Source organism: Salmo salar, chromosome 27 (assembly GCF_965601325.2).
Source record: "Salmo salar chromosome 27, fSalSal1, whole genome shotgun sequence".
Classification (NCBI taxonomy): Eukaryota; Metazoa; Chordata; class Actinopteri; order Salmoniformes; family Salmonidae; genus Salmo; species Salmo salar.
This window is the reverse complement of record NC_138317.1, coordinates 46075001-46083588: the sequence shown is the minus strand read 5'-3', so window position 1 is coordinate 46083588 and position 8588 is coordinate 46075001. Positions and strand designations below refer to the sequence as shown.

The 8588-nt window shown below is 38.7% G+C and overlaps 1 protein-coding gene across 2 annotated transcripts in view; it reads right to left on the bottom strand.

Moving 5' to 3' along the window:
• Window positions 1–7250: 7250 nt before the first annotated feature.
• The window catches only part of pip4p2 (phosphatidylinositol-4,5-bisphosphate 4-phosphatase 2), a 46306-nt gene continuing 44968 nt past the window's right edge, over window positions 7251–8588 (bottom strand). For both annotated transcript variants that reach the window (XM_045709511.2, XM_014178845.3), the window contains one exon: window positions 7251–8588. This exon is cut by the window's right edge and continues 1836 nt beyond it. The gene's annotated coding sequence lies outside the window, so the exon portion shown is untranslated.

The window sequence follows — 8588 nt, the reverse complement described above, 5'->3', positions numbered from 1 at the left end:
GGTGTCTATTATAGAGAGGTAGAGCTGGTATTATAAACCCTTCACTGGTGTCTGTTATAGAGAGGTAGAGCTGGTATTATAAACCCTTCACTGGTGTCTATTATAGAGAGATAGAGCTGGTATTATAAACCCTTCACTGGTGTCTATTATAGAGAGATAGAGCTGGTATTATAAACCCTTCACTGGTGTCTATTATAGAGAGATAGAGCTGGTATTATAAACCCTTCACTGGTGTCTATTATAGAGAGGTAGAGCTGGTATTATAAACCCTAACCCTTCACTGGTGTCTATTATAGAGAGGTAGAGCTGGTATTATAAACCCTTCACTGGTGTCTATTATAGAGAGATAGAGCTGGTATTATAAACCCTTCACTGGTGTCTATTATAGAGAGAGAGAGCAGGTATTATAAACCCTTCACTGGTGTCTATTATAGAGAGATAGAGCTGGTATTATAAACCCTAACCCTTCACTGGTGTCTATTATAGAGAGGTAGAGCTGGTATTATAAACCCTAACCCTTCACTGGTGTCTATTATAGAGAGATAGAGCTGGTATAATATACCCTTCACTGGTGTCTATTATAGAGAGGTAGAGCTGGTATTATAAACCCTAACCCTTCACTGGTGTCTATTATAGAGAGGTAGAGCTGGTATTATAAACCCTTCACTGGTGTCTATTATAGAGAGGTAGAGCTGGTATTATAAACCCTTCACTGGTGTCTATTATAGAGAGATAGAGCTGGTATTATAAACCCTTCACTGGTGTCTATTATAGAGAGATAGAGCTGGTATTATAAACCCTAATCTTTCACTGGTGTCTATTATAGAGAGATAGAGCTGGTATTATAAACCCTTCACTGGTGTCTATTATAGAGATAGAGCTGGTATTATAAACCCTTCACTGGTGTCTATTATAGAGAGATAGAGCTGGTATTATAAACCCTTCACTGGTGTCTATTATAGAGAGATAGAGCTGGTATTATAAACCCTAACCCTTCACTGGTGTCTATTATAGAGAGGTAGAGCTGGTATTATAAACCCTAACCATTCACTAGTGTCTATTATAGAGAGATAGAGCTGGTATTATAAACCCTAACCCTTCACTGGTGTCTATTATAGAGAGGTAGAGCTGGTATTATAAACCCTTCACTGGTGTCTATTATAGAGAGGTAGAGCTGGTATTATAAACCCTTCACTGGTGTCTATTATAGAGAGATAGAGCTGGTATTATAAACCCTTCACTGGTGTCTATTATAGAGAGATAGAGCTGGTATTATAAACCCTAACCCTTCACTGGTGTCTATTATAGAGAGATAGAGCTGGTATTATAAACCCTTCACTGGTGTCTATTATAGAGATAGAGCTGGTATTATAAACCCTTCACTGGTGTCTATTATAGAGAGATAGAGCTGGTATTATAAACCCTTCACTGGTGTCTATTATAGAGAGATAGAGCTGGTATTATAAACCCTAACCCTTCACTGGTGTCTATTATAGAGAGGTAGAGCTGGTATTATAAACCCTAACCATTCACTGGTGTCTATTATAGAGAGGTAGAGCTGGTATTATAAACCCTTCACTGGTGTCTATTATAGAGAGGTAGAGCTGGTATTATAAACCCTTCACTGGTGTCTATTATAGAGAGGTAGAGCTGGTATTATTAACCCTTCACTGGTGTCTATTATAGAGAGGTAGAGCTGGTATTATAAACCCTATCCCTTCACTGGTGTCTATTATAGAGAGGTAGAGCTGGTATTATAAACCCTTTACTGGTGTCTATTATAGAGAGATAGAGCTGGTATTATAAACCCTTCACTGGTGTCTATTATAGAGGTAGAGCTGGTATTATAAACCCTAACCCTTCACTGGTGTCTATTATAGAGAGGTAGAGCTGGTATTATAAACCCTTCACTGGTGTCTATTATAGAGAGGTAGAGCTGGTATTATAAACCCTTTACTGGTGTCTATTAGAGAGATAGAGCTGGTATTATAAACCCTTAACTGGTGTCTATTATAGAGAGGTAGAGCTGGTATTATAAACCCTTCACTGGTGTCTATTATAGAGAGGTAGAGCTGGTATTATAAACCCTTCACTGGTGTCTATTATAGAGAGGTAGAGCTGGTATTATGAACCCTAACCCTTCACTGGTGTCTATTATAGAGAGGTAGAGCTGGTATTATAAACCCTTCACTGGTGTCTATTATAGAGAGATAGAGCTGGTATTATAAACCCTTCACTGGTGTCTATTATAGAGAGAGAGAGCAGGTATTATAAACCCTTCACTGGTGTCTATTATAGAGAGATAGAGCTGGTATTATAAACCCTAACCCTTCACTGGTGTCTATTATAGAGAGGTAGAGCTGGTATTATAAACCCTAAACCTTCACTGGTGTCTATTATAGAGAGATAGAGCTGGTATAATAAACCCTTCACTGGTGTCTATTATAGAGAGGTAGAGCTGGTATTATATACCCTTCACTAGTGTCTATTATAGAGAGATAGAGCTGGTATTATAAACCCTAACCCTTCACTGGTGTCTATTATAGAGAGATAGAGCTGGTATTATAAACCCTTCACTGGTGTCTATTATAGAGAGATAGAGCTGGTATTATAAACCCTTCACTGGTGTCTATTATAGAGAGATAGAGCTGGTATTATAAACCCTTCACTGGTGTCTATTGTAGAGAGGTAGAGCTGGTATTATAAACCCTTCACTGGTGTCTATTATAGAGAGGTAGAGCTGGTATTATAAACCCTTCACTGGTGTCTATTATATAGAGATAGAGCTGGTATTATAAACCCTTCACTGGTGTCTATTATAGAGAGATAGAGCTGGTATTATAAACCCTTCACTGGTGTCTATTATAGAGATAGAGCTGGTATTATAAACCCTTCACTGGTGTCTATTATAGAGAGGTAGAGCTGGTATTATAAACCCTTCACTGGTGTCTATTATAGAGAGGTAGAGCTGGTATTATAAACCCTAACCCTTCACTGGTGTCTATTATAGAGAGAGAGAGCTGGTATTATAAACCCTTCACTGGTGTCTATTATAGAGAGATAGAGCTGGTATTATAAACCCTAACCCTTCACTGGTGTCTATTATAGAGAGGTAGAGCTGGTATTATAAACCCTTCACTGCTGTCTATTATAGAGAGGTAGAGCTGGTATTATAAACCCTTCACTGGTGTCTATTATAGAGAGATAGAGCTGGTATAATAAACCCTTCACTGGTGTCTATTATAGAGAGATAGAGCTGGTATTATAAACCCTTCACTGGTGTCTATTATAGAGAGGTAGAGCTGGTATTATAAACCCTTCACTGGTGTCTATTATAGAGAGATAGAGCTGGTATTATAAACCCTTCACTGGTGTCTATTATAGAGAGGTAGAGCTGGTATTATAAACCCTAACCATTCACTGGTGTCTATTATAGAGAGGTAGAGCTGGTATTATAAACCCTTCACTGGTGTCTATTATAGAGAGGTAGAGCTGGTATTATAAACCCTTCACTGGTGTCTATTATAGAGAGATAGAGCTGGTATTATAAACCCTTCACTGGTGTCTATTATAGAGAGATAGAGCTGGTATTATAAACCCTAACCCTTCACTGGTGTCTATTATAGAGAGATAGAGCTGGTATTATAAACCCTTCACTGGTGTCTATTATAGAGATAGAGCTGGTATTATAAACCCTTCACTGGTGTCTATTATAGAGAGATAGAGCTGGTATTATAAACCCTTCACTGGTGTCTATTATAGAGAGGTAGAGCTGGTATTATAAACCCTAACCCTTCACTGGTGTCTATTATAGAGAGGTAGAGCTGGTATTATAAACCCTAACCATTCACTGGTGTCTATTATAGAGAGGTAGAGCTGGTATTATAAACCCTTCACTGGTGTCTATTATAGAGAGGTAGAGCTGGTATTATAAACCCTTCACTGGTGTCTATTATAGAGAGGTAGAGCTGGTATTATTAACCCTTCACTGGTGTCTATTATAGAGAGGTAGAGCTGGTATTATAAACCCTAACCCTTCACTGGTGTCTATTATAGAGAGGTAGAGCTGGTATTATAAACCCTTCACTGCTGTCTATTATAGAGAGGTAGAGCTGGTATTATAAACCCTTCACTGGTGTCTATTATAGAGAGATAGAGCTGGTATAATAAACCCTTCACTGGTGTCTATTATAGAGAGATAGAGCTGGTATTATAAACCCTTCACTGGTGTCTATTATAGAGAGGTAGAGCTGGTATTATAAACCCTTCACTGGTGTCTATTATAGAGAGATAGAGCTGGTATTATAAACCCTTCACTGGTGTCTATTATAGAGAGGTAGAGCTGGTATTATAAACCCTAACCATTCACTGGTGTCTATTATAGAGAGGTAGAGCTGGTATTATAAACCCTTCACTGGTGTCTATTATAGAGAGGTAGAGCTGGTATTATAAACCCTAACCCTTCACTGGTGTCTATTATAGAGAGATAGAGCTGGTATTATAAACCCTTCACTGGTGTCTATTATAGAGAGATAGAGCTGGTATTATAAACCCTAACCCTTCACTGGTGTCTATTATAGAGAGATAGAGCTGGTATTATAAACCCTTCACTGGTGTCTATTATAGAGATAGAGCTGGTATTATAAACCCTTCACTGGTGTCTATTATAGAGAGATAGAGCTGGTATTATAAACCCTTCACTGGTGTCTATTATAGAGAGGTAGAGCTGGTATTATAAACCCTTCACTGGTGTCTATTATAGAGAGATAGAGCTGGTATTATAAACCCTTCACTGGTGTCTATTATAGAGATAGAGCTGGTATTATAAACCCTTCACTGGTGTCTATTATAGAGAGGTAGAGCTGGTATTATAAACCCTTCACTGGTGTCTATTATAGAGAGGTAGAGCTGGTATTATAAACCCTAACCATTCACTGGTGTCTATTATAGAGAGGTAGAGCTGGTATTATAAACCCTTCACTGGTGTCTATTATAGAGAGGTAGAGCTGGTATTATAAACCCTAACCCTTCACTGGTGTCTATTATAGAGAGGTAGAGCTGGTATTATAAACCCTAACCATTCACTGGTGTCTATTATAGAGAGGTAGAGCTGGTATTATAAACCCTTCACTGGTGTCTATTATAGAGAGGTAGAGCTGGTATTATAAACCCTTCACTGGTGTCTATTATAGAGAGATAGAGCTGGTATTATAAACCCTAACCCTTCACTGGTGTCTATTATAGAGAGGTAGAGCTGGTATTATAAACCCTTCACTGCTGTCTATTATAGAGAGGTAGAGCTGGTATTATAAACCCTTCACTGGTGTCTATTATAGAGAGATAGAGCTGGTATAATAAACCCTTCACTGGTGTCTATTATAGAGAGATAGAGCTGGTATTATAAACCCTTCACTGGTGTCTATTATAGAGAGGTAGAGCTGGTATTATAAACCCTTCACTGGTGTCTATTATAGAGAGATAGAGCTGGTATTATAAACCCTTCACTGGTGTCTATTATAGAGAGGTAGAGCTGGTATTATAAACCCTAACCATTCACTGGTGTCTATTATAGAGAGGTAGAGCTGGTATTATAAACCCTTCACTGGTGTCTATTATAGAGAGGTAGAGCTGGTATTATAAACCCTAACCCTTCACTGGTGTCTATTATAGAGAGATAGAGCTGGTATTATAAACCCTTCACTGGTGTCTATTATAGAGAGATAGAGCTGGTATTATAAACCCTAACCCTTCACTGGTGTCTATTATAGAGAGATAGAGCTGGTATTATAAACCCTTCACTGGTGTCTATTATAGAGATAGAGCTGGTATTATAAACCCTTCACTGGTGTCTATTATAGAGAGATAGAGCTGGTATTATAAACCCTTCACTGGTGTCTATTATAGAGAGGTAGAGCTGGTATTATAAACCCTTCACTGGTGTCTATTATAGAGAGATAGAGCTGGTATTATAAACCCTTCACTGGTGTCTATTATAGAGATAGAGCTGGTATTATAAACCCTTCACTGGTGTCTATTATAGAGAGGTAGAGCTGGTATTATAAACCCTTCACTGGTGTCTATTATAGAGAGGTAGAGCTGGTATTATAAACCCTAACCATTCACTGGTGTCTATTATAGAGAGGTAGAGCTGGTATTATAAACCCTTCACTGGTGTCTATTATAGAGAGGTAGAGCTGGTATTATAAACCCTAACCCTTCACTGGTGTCTATTATAGAGAGATAGAGCTGGTATTATAAACCCTTCACTGGTGTCTATTATAGAGAGATAGAGCTGGTATTATAAACCCTAACCCTTCACTGGTGTCTATTATAGAGAGATAGAGCTGGTATTATAAACCCTTCACTGGTGTCTATTATAGAGATAGAGCTGGTATTATAAACCCTTCACTGGTGTCTATTATAGAGAGATAGAGCTGGTATTATAAACCCTTCACTGGTGTCTATTATAGAGAGGTAGAGCTGGTATTATAAACCCTAACCCTTCACTGGTGTCTATTATAGAGAGGTAGAGCTGGTATTATAAACCCTAACCATTCACTGGTGTCTATTATAGAGAGATAGAGCTGGTATTATAAACCCTAACCCTTCACTGGTGTCTATTATAGAGAGATAGAGCTGGTATTATAAACCCTAACCCTTCACTGGTGTCTATTATAGAGAGATAGAGCTGGTATTATAAACCCTTCACTGGTGTCTATTATAGAGATAGAGCTGGTATTATAAACCCTTCACTGGTGTCTATTATAGAGAGATAGAGCTGGTATTATAAACCCTTCACTGGTGTCTATTATAGAGAGGTAGAGCTGGTATTATTAACCCTTCACTGGTGTCTATTATAGAGAGGTAGAGCTGGTATTATAAACCCTTTACTGGTGTCTATTATAGAGAGATAGAGCTGGTATTATAAACCCTTCACTGGTGTCTATTATAGAGGTAGAGCTGGTATTATAAACCCTTCACTGCTGTCTATTATAGAGAGATAGAGCTGGTATTATAAACCCTTCACTGGTGTCTATTATAGAGAGATAGAGCTGGTATAATAAACCCTTCACTGGTGTCTATTATAGAGAGATAGAGCTGGTATAATAAACCATTCACTGGTGTCGATTATAGAGAGGTAGAGCTGGTATTATAAACCCTTCACTGGTGTCTATTATAGAGAGGTAGAGCTGGTATTTTAGTTTGTGCCAAAAACAAATGAGCCATCATAAACAGAAACAGAGAGCGAGTCACATTTGTTCATTTTATTGATAAATTCTTTTTTTTATTTTTTATTATTCCAAGCTACAGTTTCAATGCGCTGAATTAAACTATGTACAAGAAAAGAGAGAGAGAGAGAGTTTCTGTATTCATCATCACATTCAGAACAAGATTAGTTAAGAGATTGTGCCTATTGTGTCTAGACAGGATTGCATATCGACCACAATGCTAGCTAGGTTTCACTGGCTTCAGGAAACAATCAGGCAATAAGCAGGAAGTCAGCTACATTCTAGTAGCGGCGGTGGGAGAGCTGGAGAGTTAAGGATCGGATAATGGGGCCCGGTTTACCTGGTTCTAACCCGTGAACTAAGCCTTAGGGGGGGGGGTTTGGGCCCCAGAACATTACCTTTCCTTTTTGAATCAGAAACCTAATATAACAGTTGGTGTAAAACAAGAACATGTATAGTGTGTTTCCCACCAATGATGAGAAGGCTATTGACATGTGTTGAAGAAGTAGTTAGGTATGATAACAGGCATGATAACAGTATGGTGGAGGTAAACACTAGGACATGATAACAGTATAGTGGAGGTAAACACTAGGACATGATAACAGCATGGTGGAGGTAAACACTAGGGCATGATAACAGTATAGTGGAGGTAAACACTAGGACATGATAACAGCATGGTGGAGGTAAACACTAGGACATGATAACAGCATGGTGGAGGTAAACACTAGGGCATGATAACAGTATGGTGGAGGTAAACACTAGGACATGATAACAGCATGGTGGAGGTAAACACTAGGACATGATAACAGCATGGTGGAGGTAAACACTAGGACATGATAACAGTATGGTGGAGGTAAACACTAGGACATGATAACAGTATGGTGGAGGTAAACACTAGGACATGATAACAGTATGGTGGAGGTAAACACTAGGACATGATAACAGCATGGTGGAGGTAAACACTAGGACATGATAACAGTATGGTGGAGGTAAACACTAGGACATGATAACAGTATAGTGGAGGTAAACACTAGGACATGATAACAGCATGGTGGAGGTAAACACTAGGACATGATAACAGTATAGTGGAGGTAAACACTAGGACATGATAACAGTATGGTGGAGGTAAACACTAGGACATGATAACAGTATGGTGGAGGTAAACACTAGGACATGATAACAGCATGGTGGAGGTAAACACTAGGACATGATAACAGTATGGTGGAGGTAAACACTAGGACATGATAACAGTATAGTGGAGGTAAACACTAGGACATGATAACAGTATAGTGGAGGTAAAGCAACGTTGGCACAGGGGTTTAAGGAGGAAGGTGTTAAAGGGGGATAATTTCAGAGTAT